The sequence below is a fragment of the Mastomys coucha genome, unplaced genomic scaffold (assembly GCF_008632895.1).
Source record: "Mastomys coucha isolate ucsf_1 unplaced genomic scaffold, UCSF_Mcou_1 pScaffold1, whole genome shotgun sequence".
Classification (NCBI taxonomy): domain Eukaryota; kingdom Metazoa; phylum Chordata; class Mammalia; order Rodentia; family Muridae; genus Mastomys; species Mastomys coucha.
Window position 1 is genome coordinate 57,327,193 of NW_022196891.1, and position 15,532 is coordinate 57,342,724.

The 15,532-nt window shown below is 44.9% G+C and overlaps 1 protein-coding gene across 5 annotated transcripts in view; it reads left to right on the top strand.

Annotated features, from left to right (window-relative positions):
• Kiaa0040 (KIAA0040 ortholog) overlaps positions 1-15,532 on the top strand; it is a 36,724-nt gene that overhangs the window by 7,838 nt on the left and 13,354 nt on the right. Inside the window, exons 2-4 of one of the 5 annotated variants that reach the window (XM_031386644.1) lie at positions 3,699-3,757; positions 7,019-7,090; positions 14,907-15,093. The exons of 1 other annotated variant lie outside the window; for it this stretch is intronic. The gene's annotated coding sequence lies outside the window, so the exon portion shown is untranslated. The remainder of the gene's footprint in view (positions 1-3,698; positions 3,758-7,018; positions 7,091-14,906; positions 15,094-15,532) is intronic. 3 more of the 5 variants (XM_031386635.1, XM_031386625.1, XM_031386617.1) reach the window with 3 other exon arrangements.

The following is a 15,532-nucleotide window of genomic DNA, read 5'->3' on the forward strand; positions in this document are numbered from 1 at the left end:
GAAGGGAAGGAGGGAGGGAGGGAGGGAGGGAGGGAAGAAGGGAAGGAGGGAGGGAGTGAAGGAGGGAAGGAGGGAAGAAAAAAGAAAGAAAGTTCCTCTAGAGCTGAGAGAACGTCTTCCCTAGAAGGAGTCTGTGTCCGACCCTGTTGCCGTGTCTCCATGTTTCCATGGGTCCAGGTCCAGGTCAGGGTGATGCCTTTCAAGGAGCCTGTGTCCGACCCTGTTGCCGTGTCTCCATGTTTCCATGGGTCCAGGTGTCTGACCCTGTTGCTGTGTCTCCATGTTTCCATGGGTCCAGGTCTGTGTCCGACCCTGTTGCTGTGTCTCCATGTTTCCATGGGTCCAGGTCAGGGTGATGCCTTTCTGGAACGTTTGCCACCAGCTTCTTTACTCCTGCCCTGCCAGCTCCCCAAACAGCTAACCACTTTCCTTGGCACACAGCTGTTGCTTTGGGTTGCAACAGAAAGATCCACTTACTCCAAGGCTTTCCTGTTCCTCCCGGACCCTGGTCCTATCTGTTCTCTCTCACCCCATGACCCAGGCATGCAAAGGTGTATAGGGATAAGGTGCTTAGTGTCCAATGTGAGTGTCCTAGTCCCAGTGACAGCAACAAAGTCCTCGCAGAGATACTCTGAACTCCCATTTTTTTCCACCTCCCCAAACTATAAAGGGTTAGTCAATCCATTTATCAACAACAAAGCATTCATGAGCATCTTGTGCATGCTACTACAGAACTGGGATTAGATGCTGAGAGGAAAAGGCCAGTGTTGAGCAGGGAAAAGACAAGAGCAACATCTGTGCTTTCAGGAAAGCCGCCATCATCTTGGCATTGTTAGAGAGGTGACATGGTGGCAAGGAGGGTCTCAACTAGCGTGATCCCTGTGTTGTACAAAATTCCAAAAGCAAAATCAAGTCAGCAAACCTTCCTATCTCACCCCTACCTGGTAGAGGCTTTACAAGTGTCAATCTTTGCTACATTCTTCCCTGGATCTGAAATGTGAAAGCCATATTTTTATGACACACACAGTAGTCACCACTGTGGTCCCTTCTGTACACTCCAACTCCCTGCCCAAGGACCACAGCATAGCTCACAGAACAAATCCTACTGGGAAACAGATGGACAAAGTTAACAGTCACTGAACATTTGCCCCTTGCCAGCCCCATTTTAACTATAGTATATGTATTTAATTAATCTGATCTCACAATAGTAGTAAGACAGAGCAGCTGTCTTTAGCCTCCTTTTATAGCTGAAAAACAGGGCCAGCGGCTGGGGGGTGGGGGCATCAATGGATACTTCATGTTCAGATAAGTAGAGTTGGGGCTGGCAGGGCTGACCCAGGCTGTCCTCACTGAAAGAGAAACTCAGTCACTTAGGATAACAAACGGAGCAGTGTACTAACTAGAGAGCTGGAAGTGAGAATCACAGACACCCCCTTTGCCGGGCACACCCATCTTATACACTTCCTGTCTCTCAGTTCACACCCACAGACTAGTCCAGGTATTCCCCAAAGCCTCATTTGGTTTCCACAAACTTATGCTAAATATTGGCAATGTTGCTATGCAAGATCTTTTCCCTCCCTATCTCCCTTCGCCTCTCCCTCTCCTCTCTTCTTCCCCTTGTCCCTCTACTCTCTCTCTCTCCATCCCTCTCTCTCTCTCTCTCCATCCCCCTCTCTGTCTGTCTCTCTCTGTCTCTCTTTGTCTCTTTGTCTCTCCCATACCCCCCCCGTGTGTGTGTGTGTGTGTGTGTGTGTGTGTGTGTGTGTGTGTGTGTGTTTGGATTGTGTGTTTAAGAAGGTAGGGGTGGAGAGGGTGTATGTGAGGGTGTGTGTGTGTGTGTGTGTGTGTGTATGTGTATGTGTGTGTGTGTGTGAGTGAAGGTATATGTGTGTAGATGTAGGGTGGAAAGGGTGTTGTGAAGGTATGTGGGGGGTATGGTAGAGTGGTGGTGGTGGGAAGGTTAGGGGTATGGGTATGCATATGTGTCTCTGTATGTATGGAGGGGGATATGAGAATCCCTTTGAACCAAACCAGCTTTCGTTGCCCAAGGCACTTGTGACTGATCTACAATCAAGATTACATCAAACTTAAAGATGTACAAAGAGATAGGGCATGGTTGAGTGGGGGATGGAAGGATATAGAAAACAACCACTGTTCACTCAAGCTTTTTTATACAGCAGTCTACTTCCTTGATCAAACATGAAAAATACTTGAAGGTTTTCAGGCTTCACGTGTCAGCAGTGATCCCTCATCCCTGGTCTTTTAAGCCACGACACCTTGTGACATATGGAGGGAAAGAATGTTTCCCAGTAGTCTCCTTCATAGGCCACAGCCCTGAGGAATTTCTGCCGTGTGCCAGGCTGCTTCGTGGAATGCCTGGGCATTTAAAGCAGCTGGAGAAAGGGCCAGGAAGAGGGAGAGTCAGAGGAGGAAGCAGCTTGAGTACTGTCATAGTAACAGGGAGATTGGAAACCTCCAGATCTGAGCTGGAGCCTGAGCCACCCTAATTGGGTTCTTCCTCAGGGTCATGACTCTGCTGGAGCAACCTGTCGTAGTTTTCCTCTCCCATTCTTGCTGCCTCATTGTCTTACAGGTGCCCACTCAAAGCTCACCTGCCTGGATCCTTCCATACACTCTTCATCCTGCTTTGCTGTTCTCATCACCATTTGTTTAAATCCCCTCTGGGACATGTAACTAATCCTGCCTTAGGTGCTTCCTCCATGTTCACCCAATTCCCCAATAAGAAACACATTTTTAAACATCGTCCATCTTCACTTCAGTTTTGAATCTTTTACCCAGAGAGCTGGCAGAAGGTTTATTTGTTATCATGCAGCACTTCCTGGAAAGTCTTAGACAAGAGAGAGATGTACTTCATGTATGTAGTAGGTATCAAGATGAAACTGAAACAAACTGCTGTACCACAGGGAACAGAAACAGCAGCTCTTGGCTTCCTCAGCCTCAGCGATGTCAACAATACAGGCTCAGTGATGGAGGATAGAAGACAGCAGAGAGCCGGGCAGTGGTGGCACACATCTTTAATCTCAGCACTTGGGAGGCAGAGGCAGGTGGATTTCTGAGTTCGAGGCCAGCCTGGTCTACAGAGTGAGTTCCAGGACAGTCAGAGCTACACAGAGAAACCCTGTCTTGAAAAAGAAAAGAAGAGAAAAGGAAAGGAAAGGAAAGGAAAGGAAAGGAAAGGAAAGGAAAGGAAAAGAAAAGAAAAGAAAAGAAAAGAAAAGAAAAGAAAAGAAAAGAAAAGAAAAGAAAAGAAAAGAAGCCAGCAGAGAGAGTCACTCTGGGAAGAGTGGGAGCAGAAACTTTGAAGTAATAGCAATGGAGTAGTGAGATAGTATGTACACACATACACACATGTGCCCACACACACTCACATCCAGGACTCAGTTTGTGTGGCAGCTGGAGTCACTATGTGAAATATGATCAGTTCAAGAACACAGATACATCAAGAACATGAGCAGGCAGAGCTGTCTGTCCAACAACATGAGAGCGGCATCCCATGAAAAGGCATTGCACGCCCATTGGGGCCCATCACCTTTGCTTCCAGAGTACATCTACTCTGAGAATCCCAGGAACATCTCGGATCTGAGCAGTGGCCGGGCTGAGTCCTCTAAATACAGAATATTGACATAGCAATTTTGGGGGATTTTTTTCCCTAAATATTTTCTTTTCTTTGGCTACAGTTTTGTGTGTGAACCTAGACATCAGTGTGGCTGAGCAAGAGTTCCAGGTATATTAACAGGTAGGAACTTTGTCACGGCATCTTTGATAGCTCTGATGCCTTGGACCAGACATTTAATTTCAATAAGCCTCAGAGTTTGCTCATCTAGAAAAGATGTCCATTCACTGACTTGGTAACAAATACTGGAGATCCCACGATGGGAGTGGACTCCACATGGGGAGGAGGAAGGATGAATGACTGGATAAGAAACCACCCTAATGTTGACATGGGGCTGGGACAAGCATACAAGGACAGTGGAGGGCACAGAGCGGGGAGTCTAACCTTTAATGTGACCCAGAAAGTGTTCCTAAGAGGAACAAGGTTTTAGCTGAGGCTTAGAGGGAAGAAAGTTGGTGGGTTTGGGAAGAGTGGTGGGATTCAGATACAGACGCTTGTGTGAGCCTGCAATGCAGGAGGGGAAGCCAGGACTCATGTTTGAGAAAGGGAAAGCTTTGTAAACTTCCAAAGTGATTGGTGGCCTTTTCCCCTCATTGCTTCTTCTCAGGAGTCAGTGTAGCAAGGAGAGCTTCTCACGGGGACACACAAACTATAACCTGTCTTCCTGTGTCGACACGGCAGCTTTATAGTTCTGAGCAAACCCTTGTTCTTTATTCATACCTGGGAAACAGGGAGAGCGATTCCTTTCTTTTCTACTTTACCGTGCACCAAAGGAAAATTGTCCACAAGAATCCATTAAAGAATCCCTAAGCTGGGTGTGATAGCGTATGTGTACAATTTTATCACTAGGGAGGTTGAGGCAGGAGGACTTCTGGTTTGAGGCCAGCCTAAACTACATGATGAGACCATTCCTCCACCACCCAAAATTTCAAACATTGTAAGTGTAAGGTCTTAGTAGAACTTAATTTAATCATAAATAAACCCGAGCCTCTTTGGTGGTCACCAATGAGATGCAAGTTCACTGGTGTTCTTAGCTCCCACCCCTTTCATCCAGGTAACCAGGAGATAAATAACAGCTTCTCTCTTATTTGTTTGGTGATATTTCACTTCAGGTAATAATCATATTTTTGTCTTAAGGAGAAAGTATGCAATTAATAAAAGGTTTTTTTTTCATTGTAATATATGTGATTACTCTGCCTACCTGGTGGTTAGGTCAGACTGCCATTGGCCCCCAGAGGTGGTTCCTTAATGCTGAGTAATCCTGAATTCTGACAAGGTGTACTTTCATTTAGGAGGGACATTAGGCACAACAACAGAAATATTTGTATTATCAGGACTCCTCTGCCCACAAATTCTGGAACCTTTGCGAGGCTCACTGCACTGAGCCTGCATCAGGAACTCAAGGTCTTTCCAGTGTCGTTTCCCACACTTTAGGTTTCCTGTCAGCTCAGACTCAGACTCTGCGCGTACTGCCCCGTCTGTCTGCCGCAACTTTCCAAGGTAGCCTTAATTCACCCCAGACCCCCCCCCCATCAGCATTCTCAACCCTTGTGTAAAGACTAAATTCAAACAAGGCCAACACAGCCTCCCTTCCTCTTGCCATCCCGCTTTAGAATCTGAGCCCACAGATCTGGTAGAACTTACACTGGGGCACCATTGACTCTTTAGCATTTAGATACTACTTGTTGGGGAACGGAGGACGTAACCCAGTGAGTCACATACCTTCCTAGCATCCATCCACAAAGTTTATTAAGTTTAATTCCCCTAAGCAAAGCATAAAACCTGGCATGATGCCACACATGTGTAACCCCAGGGCTCAGGAAGGGCAAATAATGGGGATCCCGTGATGGGAGTATATTCCATGTGGAAAGGATGGCAGATGATGACATAAGAAGGCACCCTGATGCTGACACAGACTATAGCAAAAATAACAGGACCATAAAGGGCCCAGAGCTGAGACTCTGACTTTTAACCTGGCCTGGGAAGTTTCCCAAGAGGAACAACGTTTTCCCTGAGGCTTCGAAGATGAATAGACTAGAAAACTCACTGGATTTGGGAAGAGTGGTGGCGTACAGTAGAGGCAGCAAGGTCAGAAGCTCAAGGTCATCCTCTGCTAAGTACCAAGATACAGAAGAGCTCTGACTCCAAACAACCAAACCTACTCTGCAGGACATTTTCCAGTCACACGGAATTCACATGTACATTACTGTCTGGGCTTGGGGATTAATACTGGATGATGAGTGAAGCCAGCGTTGTGATTAGCTTCCTTGATAATGATAAGAAACATGAGACTTACGAGGCAGCGGAACTTGACCTACCCTCTGGCGGAGCACAACAGGGATTAGCAGTGTCCTAAGGTTTAGGAAGAAACTCCCTGATGATAAAAACCTTGTCATAGCTCTTTAGCATATGCCAATCACATAGTAGATACTTAACTAACCCTGCTCGACATGCAATCCATACACACTGACAAGGAAATATTTCAAATGGCAGATTGCATTTGACACAAGTAACTATTGGCACTATGAGTTTCTTCAAGCATAAAGAATGGTACTTGTAGTGTTATTATTATATGGGACTCAGTAAACAGCCTAAGGTAGACTCATAGGTATTTTCTAACCCACAGACATCAGAGACCAAGCCGAGGGCAGCCACCAGTGCAGTCCTTCTGCTCACGTGAGCAGCCCCACTGCCTCTCAGTAATGGATGGAATGTGCGTGTCAGAACTTGTTCAACAGGGTGGACATGCTCCCTTAGTCCTTGAAAACACAAGAGTCATTGTGTACACAGGGACCCAAATTCCCATCACCTAGACATCAATTAGGCCTCAGCTCCACTACCCTGGCAGGAAGAACTTGCCTAGAATTAAGCAGACTGATGCCTACCCTAGCATTCTGAAAAGAATGCAGGGAGATCCCCCACTTTGGCATCAATTTCCCAAGAACTCTAGGCTGCTCTGGCCCTGGGCAGAACCAAGGTGTAGCTGTTGTTGTTACTGCTGCTGCTGTTGTTGCTGTTATTTTTTGTTATTGTTGTTGCTGCTGATGCTGCTGTTGTTATTGTTGCTGCTGATGCTGCTGTTGTTATTGTTGCTGCCGTTGTTGCTGTTGCTGTTGTTTGTCATGTGCCTTCATCTACCAGAATGATGCCAATTCTGACTCAATATTTAGAAGCTGAGGTGTACGTCGTATGCACTACCTGCTTCACCTGAAGGGCCCTGTGAGAAGGTCCTCACCTCCAGCTGATAGCATCTGTCTTTAGGGAGTACACAAGTATCATCTACTATTGTTAGACCTGCCCCAAAGGGTTGAGAGGCAGCCCATGTCCCCAGTCATCTTCTAAAGAAGCAGTGCCTACTCTGACTTTTGTTGTGTATTCTTCTAGAGTATCCCCTTGATGGAGATAAAGAAACCAAGGCCCAGAGCGACTGAGTGACTGCCTCCCGACACATACTTAGTAAGTCATACTGCCTCTTCACACCTCAGTCTGTGAGCTTGCGGCTCTTAAACTGTCCGTTAGCTAGACTTTGATTAATGAAACCAGGGAAAAGTCAAATCCAAGCTAGAGGCCTAGAACCCACAGACATCCCACTATGGAGTGTGTACGGCTTACTTTCTTAAACACTACAAAATATTTCCCTCCCTGGCTGCTCTAAACCAAGCCTCAGCCCCAGAAGCTATTCCTGCCTCCTAACAGGAAGAACAGTTCCTGCTAGTCTCCTCTAACAGACCCACAGTTCCTGCTAGTCTCCTCTATGAAATGTTCCTGTGCTCTTCCTATTCCTTCAAGACCCAACGGCCTGACAGCTGATCTAATAAGCCACGCTTCTGAGTGCCGAAGAAAGATAAAATCTAAAGGCTGATACACAGCCTTTAGAAAGCCCTTGTGGCCACACCGCAGAATGTCCAGGGATAATAAGATCTGAGATCCCTAGCCTCCAGTTCCATCTGGAACAAGTGGTAGGAGAGGAAATGAAGGTGAGGATAATAAATGTGTGCGCCTGTTTTTAATCTACCTTCTCTCTATCTATACCTGCAATCAATTTTAATTTATAAATTACTCATGGTAAAACATTGACAGTAAATATAATAAAAGTAGAGTAATCACAATATACCAAAATAGTTTAATATATTGTAGTAAAATGGCAAGCATCAGTACCTTCATTATATAAGTCCATTATTAAGTGAATGTTATCTGAACATAACATCACCATACCTAGGCAGTCAATCTTGTAACCCAGGAAACTACTAAGGGAGTAACAGATAGGTAGTATATATGGTATTTGTATCCTGAGCAGTACAAACTGGCCAGTGCAAGCTGTCATGACAATCCTCAGAATGGTGCACAGCTTAAATTGTAAACTGTATACTTCTGGAATTTTCTCACTAATGTTTTTTGATGGCAGGATATTAGAGCTGAAGAAAGTGGGGCCTTGGGTGAAGGAGGACTCCTGTAACTGTGTTCGCCTTTGGAAAAGGCATTTCAGACATGAGGAGGCATATGTTTGGTATACAGAGTAGATCAGGGAAGGGGTTAAGCTGGTAGAGTTAACAAGGAGGCTAAACATTTGGGACTAAAGAAATGTTGTATCTTTGAAAGAAAGGGTACCAGAAAGGTAAGGCAAAAGATGGTTTCTGCCTGGCACTTGGTGATATTCAACATCTTAGCTCAATAACATATGTCCTTTGCACTTATCAACTATTACTAAGACAATCAAAAAGAAAAGGTCTCCATGTGCTCTTAGAAACGAAAATTTACACTCATACTGAGGACAGGTGAGGAGTCACCCTCAGAGGCCGTGACCCAAAGCCTGGTGACTCAGAAACATCACCCTATGCTATACATTCCACAGCAGTGAGTTGTTATTGAAATTACAACATTTCTGCTCATTCCCCCTGATTTGGCATGGGCATTTTAAGCCTTAACACTGTAATAAGGTAGCATTTGACTTTTAATTGTCTTGAACTTCTGTTAACATTAAATGAAGGAAGGAAATGGGAAGGAAAATAGAACCCTATCTGTACTGCTTTCAAGTCACATAATTGTACATTTTTGCCACACCATTAGTTTCCAATCTGTAAGACCTTCCCCCATCACCACTGAGAAAAAGAAATCAGTCTGCCATTCTGTTAGTGCAGCCGTTTGCAGAACTCTAAATACTCTGGTATTAAGAAGAATTATGTAATTTTTTAATTTAAGGTCTATCTTTTAATTGCCACCTGCGTAGGAGCCCTTGAATCACGTAAATGTTTGGCCATCCTCTTGCTTTTTCAAAAAGCACTCTTTCTTCCTAAAAGATATGACGTTGGAAGACTTAAGCAGCACTGGCTGCAGTCACCCAGGAGCTGAGCTCTCCCTTTATTTATGGAACAGAAAACAGCAGCATCCCGCCCTAGGCACTCCTAACTCGCAGATGACCTCAGAGGCTTGAGCCTTCCAAAAATAAAACCTCACCTAGCTACTTTACCACACCCACAAAAACTGGCTCCAAACTTTCACCAAACACTTGTGAGTCATAAAAATGAGAGCTGAGTGACTGAGGTCTTTCACCGTAACCATGACTACAGATTTTTGGAGAACTCAAACAAGGATGTGATCAGATTGGATATACAGAAGTGTGAGTGGTACCCGAGTGCACTCGTGGACCCTCAACCTTGGAAGCACAGCTCTTGATGACTGAGATTCATAGAGACCTGGGGGTGGGGGTGCAGGATGGGGAGAATCCCTGCCCTACTCAAGGTTCTAATTCTACATTTAATTCCATCTTTTAAATGCAGTTCCTTAAAATTCCAATTTGTGGCATTTAGAACATGGTTTTTTTCCCCCCACCTCTTGGTATTCTCTTTCATGTCTTGTCTGTTCTTCACAAGAGTTGTGAGGAGTATCCAGGATAGGCAATAATCTTATTTCTCAGACAAGGGGAAGGCTGGGATTAGACTGAAAGCTCACTTTGCCCTTTGGTAGCTCCAGAAAGCTTAGCTGATGTTGTCCAAGGTCAAAGACGTGGAGGGCAACTGAACTGGAGGTAGACCTGGTTCCTCTGGCCCTAGCTTACTATTCTCTGTACTTCGCCCTGCCACCAGCATTATGCACTGAGCCTGGGGATATCTCCATATATACTAAGTCTCCTGCGAACGTTCCTCAGCTTTACCACTCGTCGGATTATCCAGCTCAACCAATGAGGAGGTGTGTGCTGTAAGACTGGCTGGCCTTTTGTCCTCATCTGTGTCCCCAGCTGCTGTGTGGTTCTCTCTACAGAGATGATAGCACAGAGAATATGCAGTGTAATTCCCAGTCCAAGAATTTCATAATTCAGGTTGCAAGCTTTAAATGCCTCCTGGGACCAGGTAGTGAACAGGAATAGATGAAACAGGTATCAGAGAGAACTCTGGCCTCTTTAAAGCTCCACAGACTATGTCTTCATGAGAAATTAGTATAGCTCACTATTAAGCCTAGCTAAAAATTGAGGATTTTATAAAAGAGAAAAAGGAAAGTGATTAGTCATCTTCATAATAAGGTGTAAGTGTGTTGGGTACAACTCTTGAAATGCAAGTGGGCATTATGCCTATCATGGAGTCTCATGCCTTAGAGAACTATTGGATTCTGACATATGTGGTGTTGGATTGAACTTCTCTCCTGCCATGTGCGGTCTTGTTAAAATCCAAGCCCTCAGGAGCTATAGGTCAGGCATAGAGCATTAGAAAGGCCCTGGCTCAAATCCAGGTTCTCCCTACTGATGTATAGTTTAGGGCTAAAGAGATGGTGCAGAGGTAAAGAGTGCTCACTTCTCTTGAGGAGACAAAACCTAAATTCAGTTCTTAGCACCTATCTCAGGTGGCTCACAACCACCTGTGACTCCTATTCCAAGGGATCGATCTGATGCCCTCTTCTGGCCTCTGTGGGCACTGCAGGTGCACATCACATAGACAAGTAGGCAAATACACAAAAAACATAAATAAAAAATATTGAAAGTGTGAACTCTTTAAAGATCACGACATAGATATATCATCAGGTGTTTTCCATAGGATGTGTCACATTCGGGAGTTCTCACATGTTCCAGGGAATTCTTGGGTAAGAACCCATCATCCTAACAAAACAGGTCCAGAAACTGAAGTCCTTGACCTCCTGAGAATGGTCATCACCTAACAGAGGAGCTACAGCAGAACCTTTGTCTTCTGCTGGGATTAGATTAAAACTTCATTTTACCCTTTGGTAGTTCCAGGGCTTTGGACATATTTCTTAATCTCTGATGGCCTCAGTTCCCTTGATGGAAATAAAAAGGATTACCTAGAGTTGTGGAATTAAACCTTAATATAAAGGCTTGACAACACATACCCAATGAGATAAGGAGGAGAGAGGTGTGCACTTAGCAAGAATTCAACAAATGGCATCTGATTCCGCAGACCACCTGTTCACCTGAGGTACGAAGACGCTTACCAGTGCTCTCTCTGGAGGCTTTGGCCTTCTGAAGCATCCAAGTCAGAAGCTGGGTCAAGTGAAAACAAGTGGGTATTCTGGCTGAAACAAAGAAGAGAAAGGCTGATAGTGATGTACAAAACAAACCTCTGAGAAAAGTGATCCTGGAGGTCAGGAGGGCTGAGGGAGGAAACAGAGTCAGGGATGGATAGAAATAAAGGCACCAAGATAGCAGAGAGAGCCAACTGTTCCTGCCCTGATTTCCTGGGAGCTGCTTAATGCACCCTTTAAACCAATTCAGTGAGAAACATATCAAACAGGGATCTGAACAGAATGATTTCCTAATGAAAGGATGCCATAAATACTATGCTGCTTTGCACTCCTCAAGGTAATTTTAAGGCACCCGTTGTGTGAGGTATAGTACGTGTTTCACACATCATCCAACTCCTTTCACCTAGAAATGTGTTCTCTGGTAAACCACTCAGAAGATGCTGGCAGTCCACATTTCACCAGGCACTGTGCTAGACTTGGGGCCAAATACTGTAGCACAACGGAGAATCGCCCCACCCTCTAAGACAGGTGCCAGAGGGACAATCTGAACCTAAAGTGTGGGTATGAATGCTCCCAGACCCTCCGCCATGTTGGCAGCAGAGACAAAGTCCTTGGCTACACATTTTCTGGCTGGTGAGAAGAATGGTCAGGAAACATCTTCCTTATAACTTGCTGTAGGCTGGAGATGCTGTGTTCTCCACATGAGCACAGCTGGACGCTTCACGGAATCAGAGAGACGTGCTTTCCAGGAAGTGCGCCTGAGAGCAAACCAAGAAGAACGAGCTGTTCTCCGGGTCCAAGGCCCAAACCCTTTGGAGATAATACAATTAGGATGAGCAGAGAAAGGGAGGGATCAAGACAGTGAAAAATAAAGAAAACTCAAGGAGTTGGAGACTCCAGACCTTCAGTTTTTGCATAATAGAAAATCAAAGAAAGTCCAAATAAAACCCATTTTAAACTCTTTTCTTTGTTCCTAAATCGCTCACTAATTATTTCCCTGGTATCATCTTCAAGAAGAGGCTATCTCTGACTTTCCCTGTAAGTCCTAGCATAGCTTAATTAATACCTGATTGATTGAGAGATTGACTCCTTTAAACCTAAAGTGAAATGGAGCTTTTTAATTTTCTTTTCTGCTGAACCTGAAATAGAGCATATAGTAATTAGGAAAGGATCCCTTGTTATCTGGAAGTCCCAGCTACAATGGGCTCTTTGTAACTGAGCACATGGAAGGTAGGTGATTATTTAGGAGCTGATAAAACATACACCGCTCCCTACTGCTTTCCTGATAATGGGATTTCCATGGTCATTATTTCCCTCTCAAATGAATTTTGTGGCTGGAGGATCTGACTGGACAGTGCTAAATAGGTGGGCAATTATCATCAAAGCTCAGCTCCACCTGTGAGCAGCGCTCACCTTTTACCCCCTCCATTCTGTACTTCCTCCCCAGGGACCAGAATGACTGACTCCTGTCCAGTCAGGTTCTCATGTGCTTTTTCAGAACCCCTGGGTTAAATTCATTCATTCACATAGCTACCTGCCCAAAACTGGGCATTGAAACAGAGCATCCAGGCAAAAGGCCCTGTTCTGTGTATTTCAGAAGAGGAAGTCAGGCTTTAGACATACACAGCTCCACCAGCAGGGAACCATGTAGTTAGGGATGAGAAGAGAAAAGGAAGGAAAGAATGAGAGGTAGGAAGGACAAGGAAGAAGAGGATAAAAGAGGAGGAAGAGCAGGCAGAAAAGGAAGAAGACAATGAAGAGGAGGAAGAGGAAGAAGAAAAAGAAGAGGAGGGGGAGGGAAGGAAGAAGGAGAATCAGAGTTAACAGCAAAATTCAAAGTGAGACATATCATAAAGGTCATAAGATACGATGGCAAGAGGAACCCCTTGTTGAGGTATCATTGCAGGAAAGTCGAAATTCATTTGTGCTAAGACCTGAATATTGTAACATATTTGCATCAAGCTCTGAAATTACATTTACTAAGCAAAGAGATAAATTAGGTTTGAGCAAATAGAGAGTCCCGGGATAGGACACAATGAACATAGTAGAAAAGAATGCAATACGGTGTCAGAAACAGTAACTGGAATGGATGATGGAGACAGGAACCAAATGATGTAGCCAGGGTAGATATGATGAAGGTGGGACCAGATGATGGAGACAGGGACCAAACGATGCAGCCAGGGAGGATACAATGAAGGTGAGGACCAGATGATGGAGACAGGGAGCAAATGATGCAGCCAGGGTAGATATGATGAAGGTGGAACCAGATGATGGAAACAGGGACAAAATGATTTAGCCAGGGAGGATACAGTGAAGGTGAGGACCAGATGATGGAGACAGGGACAAAATGATGCAGCCAGGGTAGATATGATGAAGTTGAGGACCAGATGATGGAGACAGGGACCAAATGATGCAGCCAGGGTAGTTATGATGAAGATGAGGACCAGATGATGGAGACAGGGACCAAATGATGCAGCCATGGTAGTTATGATGAAGATGAGGACCAGATGATGGAGGCAGGCAGATGATGGGGTTAATTTGTGGAATCTGATGTAGCATTTATCTTTTACACTTCAGGTGATGAGCTGACATGGAGCATAAGTAGGGCTGCGAGCACAGTGGCCTGTTCATGTGGGTACATGATCAAAAGCAAGGGAAATGTGGAACCAGAAAGACTGGAAAGGAGGTTTCAGCAGTAACCCAACTAACAGGGTGACCTAGCCTTGGAAGAGAGGAGACATGGATGGGTTAGAAAGATATTTTGGAGTGAGAATGCAGATGATGGGGTCACTATTTTGCTCAGCTTAAATGTTAACAGACTCCCTTTATATGTCAAACATTCATTATCACCTATTATATAAGCACAAAGCTAGATCTTCAGGTCACACAGAGGAGTGAGAATTGAGGCTTTGAGGGACCTGACAAGAGTACAGAAAACAAGTCAGCAAACACAAAAATGGTTGAGACTTACATAACCCTTTCAAATAACCCTTTCGATTTTTCTGAATTCTTGTAATTTCTTAAAACAAACAAAATTATAATGCATTGGGATCGGAGCTCTAGTATAGGATTGCCTCCATGAAAACTCAGAAGGCAAAGCAATCAGTTCGTGGGAGACAGGAGATCTGGAGTCACACCCCAAGGGGAGGCCTAAATGGCCAGGAGTCCTCCTGAGGAATGGATGGAGGGAAGAGCTGTGAAGACATGGGGCAGATGAAGCACTCCAAGCATAGCAACAGGAAAAGTGGGAAATGATCCTGGGGACTCAGTAACAAGCGGAAGGTGGCAGTAAGGTAGATGAGGCTGGGGTGAAAAGAGGAGCAGGTCATAGGAGACTGGCCAGCCGTGCCAAAGAGTTGAGATCTCCATATCACCATGGGTGAAGCAGTGTGTACAAGTCACATTTAGAGTCTAGAACTGGAGACCAAGACGGGTTTGAGCACTTAGATGAATACATCAGCAAGGGGTTTCAATACGGCACCCCTCTTCCTCTCAGGACCATTTCCCTGACATTCTTCCCACCCACAAGACCTGAGCTCACTCTCTAAGCCCTGCTTCAACTTTGATTCTCACCTTTGGCACACATGCTACCTCCCACATTCCTGGATACCCCTGTTCTCTCCACCCTGTTCTGTGCTTGCTGCTTCAGCCTTCTGAGGGTCCTTGTCCACACTTCTATGTATACGTAGATCCTTGTCATCCCTTGAGTCACCTCTGCAAAGACCACTGTAATCACTTCATTTATAGAAGTGAGGACACATTTGGGTTTAATCTCCCCTTACTTGTCTACTGTCCTCTCCTATAGAGAATAAGTTGCTTGGCCACATCTCTCTTGTTCGTGAGTCTATCAGCAGAGCCCAGGACGCAAACTGGCATGTGAAAGCAGCTGATTAAGTACTCCAGTAGAAGAAAAAGGGGACAGGAAGAGGAGATGAAGGGTAGTGTGACATGGAGGTGACAAAGCAGACTTGGGTATCACTCCACACAGTCAGGTGAGTCTACAGAGAGAAGATAAAATGATATATTTCTGCCTCGAAGTGATGTCTGTTCACATTTCTAGACTCATTGGTTAGAAAAACAACAGTGAGTGAGATGTTTGGAGAGAGCTTCGGTGCTCCAGGAAAGCTAGAGAGAGGGAGAGTGTCTCTTTTAGAGGCATATCAAAATTATGATATTGGAAACACACTAATTTTAAAAGGCAAACAAACTCATCATTAGCAGAGGAGCTGGGCGCTGTTTACTTTAGCCAGCAAGCCTTTTTGTCCGAGGTCAAATCATCATATTTATTGCCTAGCTAGACTCTGAGACATTCTCCCAACTGGTATAGCTATCTTTAAAAATACTCTACAACTGTCAGTTCTATTTTACAAGTGAGAATATTAAGCCCCAGAGAAAGAGGGAGAGGGAGAGGGAGAGGGGGAGGGGGAGGGA